The sequence below is a fragment of the Aulonocara sp. 'chitande type north' Nkhata Bay genome, linkage group LG11 (genome assembly GCF_057382095.1).
Source record: "Aulonocara sp. 'chitande type north' Nkhata Bay isolate Kocher_YH1m ecotype deep benthic linkage group LG11, A_spYH_male_GT1.1, whole genome shotgun sequence".
In the NCBI taxonomy this organism is placed as follows: domain Eukaryota; kingdom Metazoa; phylum Chordata; class Actinopteri; order Cichliformes; family Cichlidae; genus Aulonocara; species Aulonocara sp. 'chitande type north' Nkhata Bay.
The window spans coordinates 21989687-22004382 of record NC_141354.1 but is presented as its reverse complement, the minus strand read 5'-3'; the positions used below and the strand labels follow the sequence as shown (position 1 = coordinate 22004382).

General features: G+C 38.2%; 1 protein-coding gene and 1 long non-coding RNA gene across 3 annotated transcripts in view; one reads left to right on the top strand and one right to left on the bottom strand.

The window, feature by feature from the left end:
• The window catches only part of myom3 (myomesin 3), a 74263-nt gene extending 71836 nt beyond the window's left edge, over window positions 1-2427 (bottom strand). The window contains exon 1 of the mRNA XM_086311108.1: window positions 2241-2427. The gene's annotated coding sequence lies outside the window, so the exon portion shown is untranslated. The remainder of the gene's footprint in view (window positions 1-2240) is intronic.
• Window positions 1-13835, top strand: part of LOC147318918 (uncharacterized) — a 41620-nt gene extending 27785 nt beyond the window's left edge. For both annotated transcript variants that reach the window (XR_015131511.1, XR_015131510.1), the window contains 2 exons: window positions 6179-6234; window positions 13152-13835. This is a non-coding gene — a long non-coding RNA (uncharacterized LOC147318918). The remainder of the gene's footprint in view (window positions 1-6178; window positions 6235-13151) is intronic.
• The last annotated feature ends 861 nt before the right edge of the window (window positions 13836-14696 follow it).

Here is a 14696-nt window from a genome sequence, read left to right as displayed (position 1 = left end):
ATGTCAATGATACACTACAGAGAGGAAAGGAAACTGTTCAGAATCCATTTAATACATCAAAACCGATTAAGCATTTTAATATGTAGCTTTACAAAAACATTTGAAATACTGCTGGAACTACTTTTTTTTTCATTAAGCTGCTGATTATCATAGGCTCTTGTCGTACAGGTCTAGAGACTGAATGGCGACTGTCTAGCAACCTGTGGTTGCTACGGAGAAACATATATTCCCCAACCAGCTGGCAAGTGGTTGCTGGAGGTTTTTTACTGTTGCTAGGTGACATTGCTTTCAAAGAGATAAACTGTGCTGAAGAAGTCGCTGACTTGTCTGCAGACATTCACCAGCTACTCACTAAGTGGTTGTTACCCTTGTAATGCAAACTGGAAACGAAGACTGTTTGCCTTTTGAAATGTTTTGTGACACAACTTTTACTTTGAAGGTGAACGTTCTCTATTTTCTTGTTTTTGGCCACATTTTTGTAATTTCACTACAGCTCTGAGGTTAGTTTGCAGGTTCTTGTGTCAGGGTTCCTGGGTTGATGACCCAGCGTTTTCAGTTTTGAATTTTGCCACTGTTTAGTTTTCACATTTTATGTTTTACGTTTGCCCCGGTCTGTGTCCATTATGTTCTGTTCCACTTCCTGTGTGTGATTAGTCAGATTCAGTTCAGCTGTGTTCTCACCTGTCTCTCATCATCATCACTCCTGTGCATTTAAGTCCTTACTTTCCTCCAGTTCATTGTCTTGTCATTGCTGCCGACAATTCTGCATGTGTGTTTTTCCAGTTCAGTTAGCCAGCCAGCCAGCCATTCAGTCAATCAGTCAGTTTCAGTCTGTTATATTCCGTTCATCCTGCCTTTGTAATAAACACTGTCCTTATCCTTCATAAATCCTACGTTTGGGTCCTCTCTTCCTTCTCTCCACACTGCGAAGCCCTGACATCTTGCAGACAAGTTAGTACCTTTTATGCAAACTGCAGTTGACCATGGAGATCTGCTAGCAAGAGGTTTTCTTGGTGCTCCACCCAATTTGGCAACGTCCAAAATCACTTGCAAACCGGCCAGGGAATGATCATTTTCCCCCAGCGACTGGGGTTTCTACTGGGCCTCTAACTGAAAATTGAAGCTTTAGTTATTGGGTTAACCTATAAATTGGTAAAATAGAAAAGAAAGCTAAAGAAAAGTGAAAACCTACAATTTTTTTGTGTGTTGTTCACTGTCCAGCCTACTGTGTTGTGACATGTTGAAATGGTGTGTTATAGTGAATCACCCCCTTTTTTTCAGCAACTGAGCCTCAGTTGGCCATGGTGTTGCACACACCCTGTCCATCATTAATCATGTGTTTGCTCTGGGGAGGTGAGTGCAGAACGCACCCAACAAACAGAATCAGGTCGTGCCTGAATGATAGCTTCATTCACCCATTCCCAATAGCAGCCACCTGTGTTAGCAATATAAACAAGCGCAGTGTGTTATTTCTTCTCATCTCCTTCAATTGCATTGTGGAAGAGGTTTGGGGAACAGGCTAATATGCTTGCAGGTCAGCTGATTCCCTTGCTGCTTTACTTTATTTTATTTTATTTTATTTTAGTTTTTATGCGTCTCACTGCTGCCCAAGGGGAGAGGTTTGTTTGAACACAGAGGATAGTAGGTCAACCTCTAGCACATTGGAATTGATCAATCTCCATGGGGAAGCCTGGATCCCCAGGCCCCTGGAGGGAAAGCAGATAAAGCAAAGTGGCTCTATTTCTATGCACCGTGCAATTTTTTTTAAAGTCTCTGGAGTAATGTGAGAGCTCATTTTCTAGGTCTGATGTTAATAATAAAAATCTATCAACCTGAGACAAAACAAGGTAAATGATTCACTGTTTTAAACATTGACGGGAAAGAAATTATACAAATACATCAGGAGCTTGACTTGTGGTCTCCCAGGAGAGTAATTAAAAAGCTACATCCACTAAGGCCATCAAAAGACAAGACAATTAAGAAGTTCAGCTAGCAGAAGAAGCGAGCAAACATTTTCAAGAGAAACAAGAAGAGAAGGGAAACCTTTTTGACAAAGCAAAAACACTAGCAATTAGCTGCTATATGCAAATGTACTGTAGAGGTACAGTGCATGCATTTTACTCAGGCTTAGTATTATTAGGTACTCTAATTCCTCAGCAACTGATGAACAGCAAAAAAAGCCTTGCTTGCTATTTGTGTTAGATCTAGCTAGTGGCTGAGGAAATGGAAATCCCACTCACAGTTTCTCTTGTTGCCAAAGATCTGTAGGACGAATATATTCCACTTCCTTTTGTCTCCCTGTCTCACTCCTTGAAGATGCTTTTCAGTCTTAGTGTTTCACCTCTCTTTATTGCCTTTGACTGTCTGTCTGTCTTCATCTACTGTACCTCACTCTCTCTATGTCTCTTGAGTAATCAGGGTGACCCTGAACTCTGTGTCCTTCACTGCCAAGTATGTCGACAACACAATGCTGTCTCATTCTTAAGTTGGTAAATATAGACCAATGACACCCCTGTGTATACTGAAACGTGTGTACACACACACACACACACACACACACACACACACACACACACACACACACACACACACACACACTGCCAGATCGATTTAGAAAGATCCAAAGAGAACGGGAGAAAGCGAGGAAGAAAGACATGATAGTTGAAAACAAAAGCAAAAAATAATAAGTAGTATTTGAAAAGGAAACAATCTGTCACATTAACAGTATGACCAGTTAGTCTGTTTTTAAAAGAAAGCAGTTGGTATAATGCAGGCTTCCTGTGTGATTGCTCGTGAATACAGAGCAAAATCTTTCTACTGTTAAAAGGATTGCAATGACTTTTGGTTCAGAAAATAATGATGATGATGCCCACAGGATGAACCCTAATAATTGTCACCAGCATTTCATAATTTACACACATCCTCAATAGCTTAGCATAAACGGCAGTAACATTTATGGCCCTCTGATGATTAATGTACTAGAGTAGCTTCACTTATACTTTCTAGCCCCTCAGTTTGCAATCTGTTTAAAGTAAAATGTTTTAAATCAGCTTTCCTCTGATTGGCTACCCAGTCAGTGTTCACAGAGATGACCATATTAGTGGTATCTGCTTGCAATGACATCAGACAGGGCCAAGAGTTGAAAAAAAAAAGTTTGAAACTTAACCAAAGCAGTCCGAATCCTGAACTTTTGGCTCACAGGAATACTTGTACATATAGTCACCTTATCTGTGGGTGTATGTGTACTTTTAATCTCCTTTTAGTCTTTTGTTTTGCTACTTGGAGAATGATAACACGTTCAAGGACGAAACTAATTTGAAACCTGTTACACAGGATTGTGTTTTTGTGGCTGGCTTTAGTAATTAGTTCAGTAAACACTGGATAAGTTTCAAACTTTCCAGAAGTTTCCTTTCATGATTTGACTTCGAGTTGATCCTCTGCAGCACGACTTTTTTTCACATTCTTTCCTGCCTTTCGTTTGTTGTCTTCGCCACTGTTTCGTCTCATTAAATATGGCACTGTATTCCCAAGAGTTTATTGGAACTGTGTCTATTCATGTTGCTCTCAAAACTTTTTATCTCTGGAAACATAAACTTGACTGAATTCCACTTTTTGGACATTAAATCTGCAAACAATTTAAAGGAAATTGACATTTTACTATAAGTGGTACAAGATTTTCTTGTGTCTAGTGGTCATTTGACTCACAGAGACTCAAAGCATTCATCGTTTAAGGCCATAGCAGTGTATAAAAGGTTGAGGAGTTATTTATAAGCTTTTAGTTGCCACACCTGCCTCTGGAATATCAGTGCACAATACAAGCTCAGGTTGCCAGGCTTTCTTTTCTCATACATACATGAGCAGTGACCGTCTGACTAAGAATAACTGCTGAGACAAAGCAGCTGAGGGCCATCTTTATTAGTTCCTCTTTCTCTGAAGGAGTCCTCAGCTTTAAGGTTCACCAGGACCATCTAATGTCAGTGCCGTCTTATATTTTTACCATAACTGCAGAACAAAGAAGAGGCCTTTAACGTGTTTTCTTGGATCCTCAGAGAGGCATGAATGATTTAGCACGTTTGTTACAAAATTGCTGAAGTGCTGTCATGCTCAAAAGCTCGATGGGAGCAGCTTCTGTCTGTTTAGTGCCTAATTTATTTAGGCCACTTATGCAGATCAGTTTGTTTGCATGTTCCCAGAGTAATAGCTCTGGGAACATACAGTACAGTCAATTACATTCAATTACTACACGTGCCAGGTTAAACATGTACGGGAAGCCAAGAGGAAATAAATATTTGCAGCACTTTCAGAATGACTTATGTGTTATTAATCATTAATGCTTATTCACAATTCATGCTTGGACTATACTTTTACTTCTTTGAAGTACGAATAAAAGCCCAAATTCGGGGGGGGGGCTCATGGAAATCATATCATTTCATCTGAAGCTCACAAAGCGAGAGGTTGCATTGACGAGAACTGTTATATCCAAGCTGTTTCTTCTGACTGGTCCAGAATATTTTATATGGATCAGTGGTGGCAAAAGGAAAATTAGGAGAAGCTGTATTAACTGATTTAAAGACAATAATTGATAAGAACCTACAATAAGAGCGAAAACTCAAACAACTTCCCAACAACTGACAACCTGAACGCAACAATAGATTAAAATAACCCAAATTTCTTGACTTATCTGATCACAGTAGAAGACTTGGAGAGAATAAGATACTAGGCATGACACTTGTGAAATGCCTTGAAACTGCAGACTCCTTGCTCTCTACTGCTGCTAAAAAAGTTACTGCAAGCACCAACTAACAGAGAATACAACTAAATAGATCAGCTTCTTGTCACAGATACATGAGCCGTCTTGAGTCCTCTAAGAAGGATGTGATACTCGGCTTGGTGGTGAGTCATCGGCCTTTGTCAACAGGTACCTCATCACAAGCAGACACTTTACAGGTCTGCAGTTGACATTAAAATAAAAGGTGGATGTGGTTTGTGTGACTGAATCACAATGTTGTCTCTAGTTATTATTAGGCAGTGTTTTCAGTTGGACTTGGGAACTTTTTTGAGTAAGACTCTAAAACCTCATATCAGAGAAAGTTCTAGCATACGCCAATCCTGGAGGCCAGGTATTTCTTTCCTTATTTTGCAGTTCATGCTTACAGTAAATCTGGCGTGACCTGAGCCAGAGGCAAGAATATGAAAGGATACGAGACATTTCCTGCATGGCATTACATTTTTTCATGTGGGGTTGTTCATGTTTTGATAAGCAACAATGTCATGTTATTATTTTCTGATAACATATGATGAATTACTCGGTTTTTAATGCATTTAATCTCATTTAACTGAATATCTCCCATCGTCATGTGATACCATCAGTTTGTGTCATCATATTTACCTTTTGCGCCCTTGAGCAAATAGCATAGTATGCCGGGCTTAGTAATGAGAAGTTTAGACACATTACACACCATGCTGACAAGAGGCAATGTGCAAAAATGCACGACACTGTTAGGTTCAGACTGAATGTTCTTCCCAGTGCTCAAAATTAATTTGGTATCAGTTTCAAGACTTTAGTGAGTGTTGTTCCACTGGGAAACTAAATATTACTAAACTTTCTTTGCTATCTTCTCCCCCAGTGGTGATCAGGCCCAGAATAGAACTTAATGGACACCAAAGTCTGCAGGATGATCCATCATTTCCTGGCCTGCCTTGACAGCTGTTTCCATGCCTTTTTCTAATCAAGGGCCCATTACGAGATCATTAGAATGCAAGAGAGGAAAGGAAGGGGGCGAAGTGATTGGTTCCAATTACATGCAGACTTCTATTTATTAAATGACATGGTCTTGACGAGATGTAGGTGCCCTCTACAAGGGGATGGCAGGAAAAAGGACGCCAGTTGTTGTCAGTCATGTTGTTGTTGGATGTATCTTTACTTTTAAAAAGGCTTGTCACCACAGAGCCAAAAGATGATCGTCTCCCCTTTATATTTACTAGTTGGCATTAAGTAGGTAGTTTATTAATGCTAAATAAAGCTTGTTTAGCTTTTAGCTCTTCTGAATTGCCACCCAGATCTAATAAAGAGGTCTGCAGGTCTTGCTTTAGCTGATTGGTGAAGCAGTTTAGTGTATGAAAAGCTGAGAGAGAGATTAATGACGGCGTATCACCTTCCTTTACTGCCTCTCAACAGACTGACAACTTACAAGAGCTGACTGATGATCGGTGCTTTCAAGTTGGTGTTAAATGGTAAGTGGACTTTTGAAATTTTCAGGTATCTGTACTTTGCTCGAGTATTTCTTTCTTTTTCTTTTTTTTTTTCTCAACTTTTTACTTTTACTTCCTACATAAAAAAAACAGTACTTTTTACTCCTTACATTTTCATACTTTAGCTTCGTCTATAGTGTTTATGTTCGGGAGTTAAAGTGGGCAGGAAGCTCCTGGTGACTGTAGGACGTGCTTGAAGTACTTTAGCATTTAGCTAGCTCCACAGAAGAGGAGTGAGCATGAAGCTAGTAACAATTTTAAGTAGCAGGTAATTTCAATTTCAACGTTTCTATCAGCTTAACAAACATCAGCAAACACACAAACTGTTTGTGTGCAGTTTGTTGCTGAGTGTGCTGCTAGCTGAAGGTCCAGCTGCTGTGAGACAGCTGTAGGAAGACAGACACACAGGGGAGGAAGTAGAGAGGTTATATTTAAAGGTAAGAGCTGCTTTTTAAAATGCAAATGGTCAGAGTTGGGTTTACATCAAATGCAGAGATGAATTTGCATTGAAGCGGATGAGCCTTGGATTAATTTACTGAATTGCAGCTTCATACGGTCTTAGTGTAAAGACAGTATAAACAGTATAGTGTCAGAATAGGGGGTGGACATCAGACATCATAGCTTTTAAAACTGTTGACATCGTTTTGAATTCAGTTGTGTAAATCTAATATTAGTATAGCACAAGGTTCATTTACCTTTGTATAAAAATTATTAGTAGGATTCTCCTTCAAGGAGCTACTCTTACTTTCTTACTTTGATTGCATTTCAGAGCCTGTACTTTTTCACTTTTACTTGAGTAAAAACATACGTCAACTTTTAATGGAGTATTTTTAACTCAGGTGTCTGTACTTCTACTTAAGTAAAGAAAGTCTGTACTTTTGCTACCTCTGTTCTTTTCTACTCTACCTGAGCACTCAAAGCACTTTTTAGGCCTAATCTACGTATTACTATTCTTATGACTCACAAGAACTCATATTTTACAAGAATTAAGGTAGCAATTTACTCTGACATAGGAAAATTAATCAGTGTTGTATTCTTCTTGTATAATCTTTTCTTAAACATCAGATTTTGTCTTTGATGTTTAAGGAACGTAAATAACTGATTTAGCTAATAAACAAATGAGCTCTGTGTGAGTAGAGTTTAAAGTTATATTAATCAAAAATACTAATAGAAAAGTGTCTTTATCCAGTAACACAATCCTATCACTGCATATATATATATATATAGAAATAACAAATGGTATACAGTGTACATTATAAAAGTACAGGTCATCGAGAATCAATACATAATCGGCAACTGATCAATTCAGGCAAAAACAAAACATCCAGTCACTAGGGAACAAACTGTATTCCCTCACCAGTTGGTAAGTGCCTGCTGGAGTTCAATGGCTTTCCTTAGATGGTTCCACACCAGAAACTACCTTGTGATTACTTTGGTCACTAGCAAACTGATGTGGTTATTCATAGTGTGCCTTTAAGATACCATAAAGTCTGTAAACAGTTGCCCAATGGTTGGCAAGCTGTGGTGAAACTTGAAAAAGTGCAGCGCAAAAAGGTAAACGGGGAATATTTGCCTTCAGAGTAAATGTTGTGCCTTACTGCTGCAACCGAGAAATGTTACCAAAAAAAAAGTACATCTTTTAGTTTGAGGGCAAAACTTTTCCATTTATGGTTTAAGTTGGCTTCTTCCATGCTAACCATTGGCGAGTGCAGCCATCTACTTGCATGCAAAGTTTTTTGGTGCAGCACAGTATACCTCTCTCAACCAATTTCACCTAATAACTGCCACAACTCATTTTTCTCTAACAATCTGTGGTTGCTTGGTATGTCTGACAACCACTCGCTGGTATGCTTACTGGTCTCTAGGCCTGTGTAACTTAGGCCCAATGCAAAATGGCAAAGATCAATTTAATTCAGCTAAATGGACTTTTATTTGGGTTCAAAGAGCTTCACAGGCATAAAAAAATCACTTATTAAAGCAGAAATTTATACAAACATAAAAACCATCAGAAATACATACCTACAGAAGCGCACACGTAGACATGTAAATAATACATAGTCAAACATAAAATCATGTCAAGCACAGAAAAATATGAAAACAATCTTGGAAGAAACAAAAGCAGAAGGTCAATATGATATTGATGAAAAATATATCGATAAGCCCTGCATCTACCAGACTTTTAAATGTGGCTGAACCCAGTTGCTATAGCTGTTGTTATTAATTGTATGGACTGTTTAAATGCCAGATTAAAAGTTTCTTGTTTCAGAGTTTGGGGCTATACTTTAGGAAGGCTGCATCCCCAATCCCCAAGAATATCAAGCTATTTATAGCATTATCTTTGTTAAACATCCTTTTTCCCCTCATTCATTTTCATACTATTAACACACATTGCTTTATGTCTTATATCTGTAAGTAACTGGCAAGTCATACACACTCTCTTGTGTAAAAAGACAAACTATTTTGCAGTCTTTTATTAGCTGAAAGTTTACTTTCTCTCTCTATTATCTTATGAGGATAATGAGAACCTTTAATGAAGGACCTTGAAGATCAGAGTGCAGAGTTATTAGCTATGAGGCATGGATGCATTTCAATAGACCCAATTAACTCTCTGCACCTTATCAGAAAAGACATAATTAGAAAACAGATGGCTGCATCTGAGATTGGAGGGATGTTGATAGTTTTATGACGAGACCCCCAAACCTATAGCTGTTATGTACGGAGCCCTGCAGGGGACATGGGAGAAAAAATTAAGACTGACTTTTGCGAGATCTCGCAAAACAAACTCGGGATCTCGCAAAACTTTTGCGAGATCTTGCAAAAGTTGAATTCCAACAATGGCGGCAGCTACTTAGTTGTAATATTACTCTTTCTGGGTCACAAAATACACTTTTAAGATATTTTGAGGCGTGAATGTAGTTGTGTAAACGTCAGATACCTGCTCGGTTTACAAGACATCACATATTTGCAAAAGTGCTCCGACGTTTTCGGACATCTGACACCCACCATCTCGAAGCTAACGGGAGGTCGAGACCAACTACAGCCGGGAGGAACACCGCTTTCCCGGCACATCGTGCCTCGACCTCCCGGTTGGCTTCGAGCTGGCGGCCTCCGAAGAATGCGGCTAAAACTTTTGTGAGATCTCGCAAAACTTTTGCGAGATCCCGAGTTTGTTTTGCGAGATCTCGCAAAAGTTTGTCTTCATTTTTTTTTCTCCCATGTCCCCTGCGGGGCTCCGTAGTTATGTTCTCTGAGCATCTTCAAATATATTTTCTTCAAATAAGTTTTTCCTCTTTTTGTTGTATCTCTCCAAACTAGAATTTTGCATTGCCTGGTTATACAAAAGATAAATTAGCTGAACATGACCCAAAATAACACTCATAAAGACTGCTTCGCAAACGAAATATCACAGGAGCTATTAAATATTGAGATCTCTATTAAATACTTCAACAAGGACGTTTAAGGTCATAAATTGAGCATTTTTTGAAAAAAAAAATTTTTAACGCTAAGCTAAGCATTATCGTAACTGTGAAGGCGGGTGGGGCAGCATGAACACCAAGTTTGTGAATGCAATAACTAAGAGACAACACAGGATTTTGAAACAAATACCATCGATGAAACTACTAAAGATTTTGGGTGCGTTTGAATCCCAGTGACCTTGAGGTCAAATTTTTTTTGAAATGTTATGAACATGATAGCTCAAGAACGAGGGGAAGTAGGACTTTCAAATTCATGCTATAGGTGCATTTACTACAAATCTCAGTCAAGTTGCAATCCCAGTAACCTGGACATCAAGGTCAGAGGTCAACGTTTCAGAAAATCCCTAGGATTTTCAAATTTAAACCATACAGTAGGTGCTTTTATTAGGAGGCTGAGGGGGAGCACTGGCATTTTTTTTAGAATTAACAATATTGTAATTTATATGAAAAACAATAAGAAAAGAATTGTAATCAAGGTGTTTGTTTCTGTAAATACAATCAGCCTTTGAGTTTTCTGGCAATAATTGAAATGGGCAGTTATTTATGCAACTGTCTAACATGGTTGCCTGCGTGTTGTCTTAACTTAAGTGGCCCAGGTAGTCAGTCTGTCAGTATATTCATTGATCCAGGGGAGGCACACTCCCTCAACACTGTCTGACACTCATTGGGTGCAGAAGCATTGGGTTCATCCAAACTGCTATTCCCCATTGCAGGTTCTTTTATAGCTGTAAGACTCGAGGGTTTGCCCTGAGATCTCCTATTCAATCTTGTCAAGGCTTGAAAGTGGAGAAAGACGGCTTTCTGACAGACAAACTACTGCTTGTTACTGCTCCTAGTTTCTTTTGTACATCTGTCCAAAGAGGAGCCAGATGGGGAGATGCGGGGCACGAGCTTGAAAGCTTGACAATATGCTCTATGCCATGACTTTCTAAACACAACAGATAGAAAAACCCTAATTTCTCAAAGACTTTTTGAAACACCACGGCTACAGTTTAAAATCCTCTTGTTTGCTTTCCTCACTTCTCCACAGCACAGTTTGTTCTCATGTAGGTTGTTGTCCTACTTTCCTTCCTTTTTCTTTTCTGGGTGTTACCCAGTTTCTTTGTCTCTCGACTACCCACTTACTCTTACACACAAGATCCTTTCACATACATTTCATTGTTGTCGGTCTACTTTAGTTTCTTTCTTTCTTTCTTTTTTAATTTTGTTGGAGCAATCTGTTACTCCACTTATTAATCAACCAAAGAAACGGAAAGAGTTTTGAAATATTTGCAAGCCTTGCTCACCTTTGTACGCCCTAACTGGAAAACTGCGATTGTTTTTAATTATTTGTTCCCTATGTAACAACATCCCTAAGGAAATTATGTAAATTTGTAAACCTGAACCTTACTTAGAGTTTCAATCTAAATTATCTGACTTTTGATTTAATTTAGTGCTCAGTTCAGATAACATACTCATAGTACGTGATTTTAAGATCCATGTAAATGCTGAAAACACTCAACACTGCATTTAATCTATTATTAGACTCAGTTGGCTTCTCTCAAAATGTAAATGAGCTCACCCACCACTTTAAATAAGCCCTGGATTTTTTTCTGAAACTGAACATTTAGCAGTATTACCTGAAAACCCTCTTTTGTCTGATCATTTCTTAATAACACAGCAGTGGGGAATAAATCTCATTGCAGTAGACGTCTTACTGAAAATGCTGTAACTAATGTATGTAATTCCTTCACTTTTATCTTCAATGCCGTGTGCCAGTAGAGTGCAGAGCAGCTACCTAAACTCTACTCGCACAGAGGTCAATTATCTTGTTAACAGTGTTAAATCATCACTTCATCCAACTCTGGATACTGTGGTTTCTCTGAAAAAGAAAGCCTTAAATCAGAAGACCCTTAAAGCAGAGAACCTTTAGTCTGGAGAGGAAATAGCATTGCACTAATGTAAAATATCTTTGTTTAGCCTGGAAAAAGAATGTGTTGGCCTATATAAAGCCCTATGTAAAGCTAGGACTTACTGTTCATTAGTGTTTGGATGGAAATTGGAACAACCTCAGGTTTTCAGCACTGTAGCCAGTCAGCAAGGCTGACAAAGAGTCAAAACTCTGTTGACCCAAGCATTCCTTTAAAGCGAACTAGTAATGACTTCATGAATCTCTTTTCCAAATAAAAATTAATCCAGAACATAAAAAAATATTCATAATGAGCAAGCAACTTTGAATACTACAGATATTTATTAAGGCTCTCCGATTGATCTTTCTGAGTTAACTTTAGTAATCACTTTCAGCAGCTAGATTCTATTCTGACAAGACTGCGCAGCATAGCTCTACCATTAATTAACACTTTGATCTTGAATATCATCAATCTATCTCTCAACGCCATAAGTCTTTAAGGTTGTGGTAATGAAATCATTACTTAACAAGGCATTGCTTAACCTAGATTTCTTAGCTAATTCTTAGCTAATTTCAAAAGTTCTTGAAAGCATAGTTGTAAAATATTTATAGTAGTATAGTAGTCATATTTACTCCTCTGCAGAATTGAATAATATCTGTCTAGTAGATTACAGTTTGTTCATGCAAATGGGGAGAATTCCTTACACATTAAGGTTAATTATGGATGCTTCCCTTAAGCTTCTCTTGCTTGGGTCTCTGTTAAATCCAGAATCAAATTAAAAATCCTTTCCCTCACATACTAGGTTTTGAAATCTAATCACCCATCTAATTTTAAAGACCTCGTGGTACCATATCACCCCAGTAGAGCACTTTGCTCTCAGACTGCTGGCTTGCTTGTGATTCCCAGGACGATTAATAGTAGAGGGGGGTAGAGCATTCAGCTTTCAGGCCTCTCTTCTGAGGAACCAGCTTCTAGTTTAGCTTCAGGAGAAAGACACTCTTTACTTTTAAGATTAGGCTATACCTTACATTTTTGATAAATCTTATAGTAAGGGCTTGATAAAGTGAGCCTGAACTCTCCCTTAGTTTTGCCTGGGTCAAAACTAAGGGGGCTGCTATGATGCATTGATCATTTCTTCATCGCTACCTCTTTTAACTCTTTGTGTTTTTACACCACACTGCATTTAATCATTAGTAGTTATTAAACTCTCTTCCGCAGCATGTTTTTGTCCTGTCTCCCTTCCCTAAACAACCAATCATGGCAGATAGCCGCCCCTGCTTGATGCTTTTTCTGCTGGAGTTTTCTTCCTGTTAAAACACTACACTGTCGCGAAGTGCTTGCACATAGAGGGTCATCTGATTGTTGGGGTTTTCTTTGTATTATTGTAGTGTCTTTATCTTACAATATAAATCACTTTGAGGGACTATTATTGTGATTGGTGCTATATAAATAAAACTGAATAAAATTGAACTGCTTTTCAGCTCCAGCACTCTACTAATGTTAAACAATATCTACTTTTCCCTTTATGTTTCAGACCTATTCTCTCTTCAAGAACTGATGAACCCATTCATTTATATGTAAAGGGCAGAGCAGGAGCCCCATGTTCATTCAGACGCTTGTATTTGGATGAAGAGAGTTGCAGAACACCCAAGGGCTGTGAACTCTATTGCACAAAATACTTTGTGTCTACTTGTTTGCACAGAACAGCGAAGCAAAATTGAACCTTAGCTATCAGCATCATCCACTAATGCAGGAGTTATATTGTTCCTTTAAAAATAAAGTAAAACACAGTACTAGTTTTATAAAAGATACAAGATAAACAAAAAAGCCCTCATGGGGAAGCTGTCTGGACAACCTGGCATTATCTTTGACTTTTAAAACCAATAATCTGCTGCACAATCTGTCACATTAGACGGTATCACTTCTTTGTTTCCATGTAGCTGTCTAGGTGCTTTACTTCTGTGTCACACATTTCCAGGAGCTTTGGATTTCAAGTAATTTTTACCAGGCAGCATGGTCATAAATCTAAGCTTCTGACATGTTCATAATGTAAGTTTGTGACGATATCGTGTCTCAGGATGTATTGATTTAATTGTGTGGTTATTTTTCATACTGTGTGCGTGCGTGTGTGTATGTGTGTGTGTGTGTGTTTGTAAATAAATTTTGTCACTGTCCTACAAAGTGCACTCTGCAAATTGTGTTTCCATGATATATGAAGCTGCTCCTTTTGTTATATTGAGGGCATTGTGTTTTTGTTACTGATGCAACTTTGAAATTAGATTTGCCACTACTAATTTGGCTTTGAAACCTGTATATTACATTGAATGATTTATCATATCTTGACATTACCTTCAAAATATAATTAATTTTATTTTGTTTATTTTGTCCACTTAAGCCCCCCCCCCCCCCCCCCCCCCCACTGCCCCCCAAAAAAAGAAGAAAAAGGAAAAAGTCATAGTACAGCGGCGTATAGTAGTTACAATGAATCTGTTATTCTGATTAGATATTTAAGGCTTGTTTTGAGTGAAGCATTGCATATCACTTACTTTTTTCTTTGTTTCCTGCTTATAGGTCAGCTTTTCATTGGAAAATATCTTATTAGCATATCTGGTAACAGTTATATAACTAAGCTAACAATGGCCATTAAATCTGAGGTGCGCACAAAAGCTTATACTGTATCATGTCTTGAAGTTAGCTACACTTTTACCCTTTTCAGTTTGAACAGTGAATGGAAGGATCATTTTCTCTCCTAGCTACTCAGAAAAAACCCAAACAAAACAATGGACTTTCATTTTAGGCTACAGATACAGTTGCCAACAATGCTGTGTATTTTTTGTATATAAGCTCAAATCACAATCAATTGGGTCAGCCCTTCTTAGATTCTTTAGGCTATAATTTAAACTACCCCCTCTGAGCGTGCCTTCTAACCATTTAACCATTTAATGACATTTCTATTCTCAGTGTGCAGTCTGTTGCTAAATCAGTGCCACTTGTGATTTTCAACATAACAACTGTTTTTTTAAACTGTTAAGCACGAGACTTTTACAGCATGTTCACCCAGGCAGAAGTAGAAAAACAA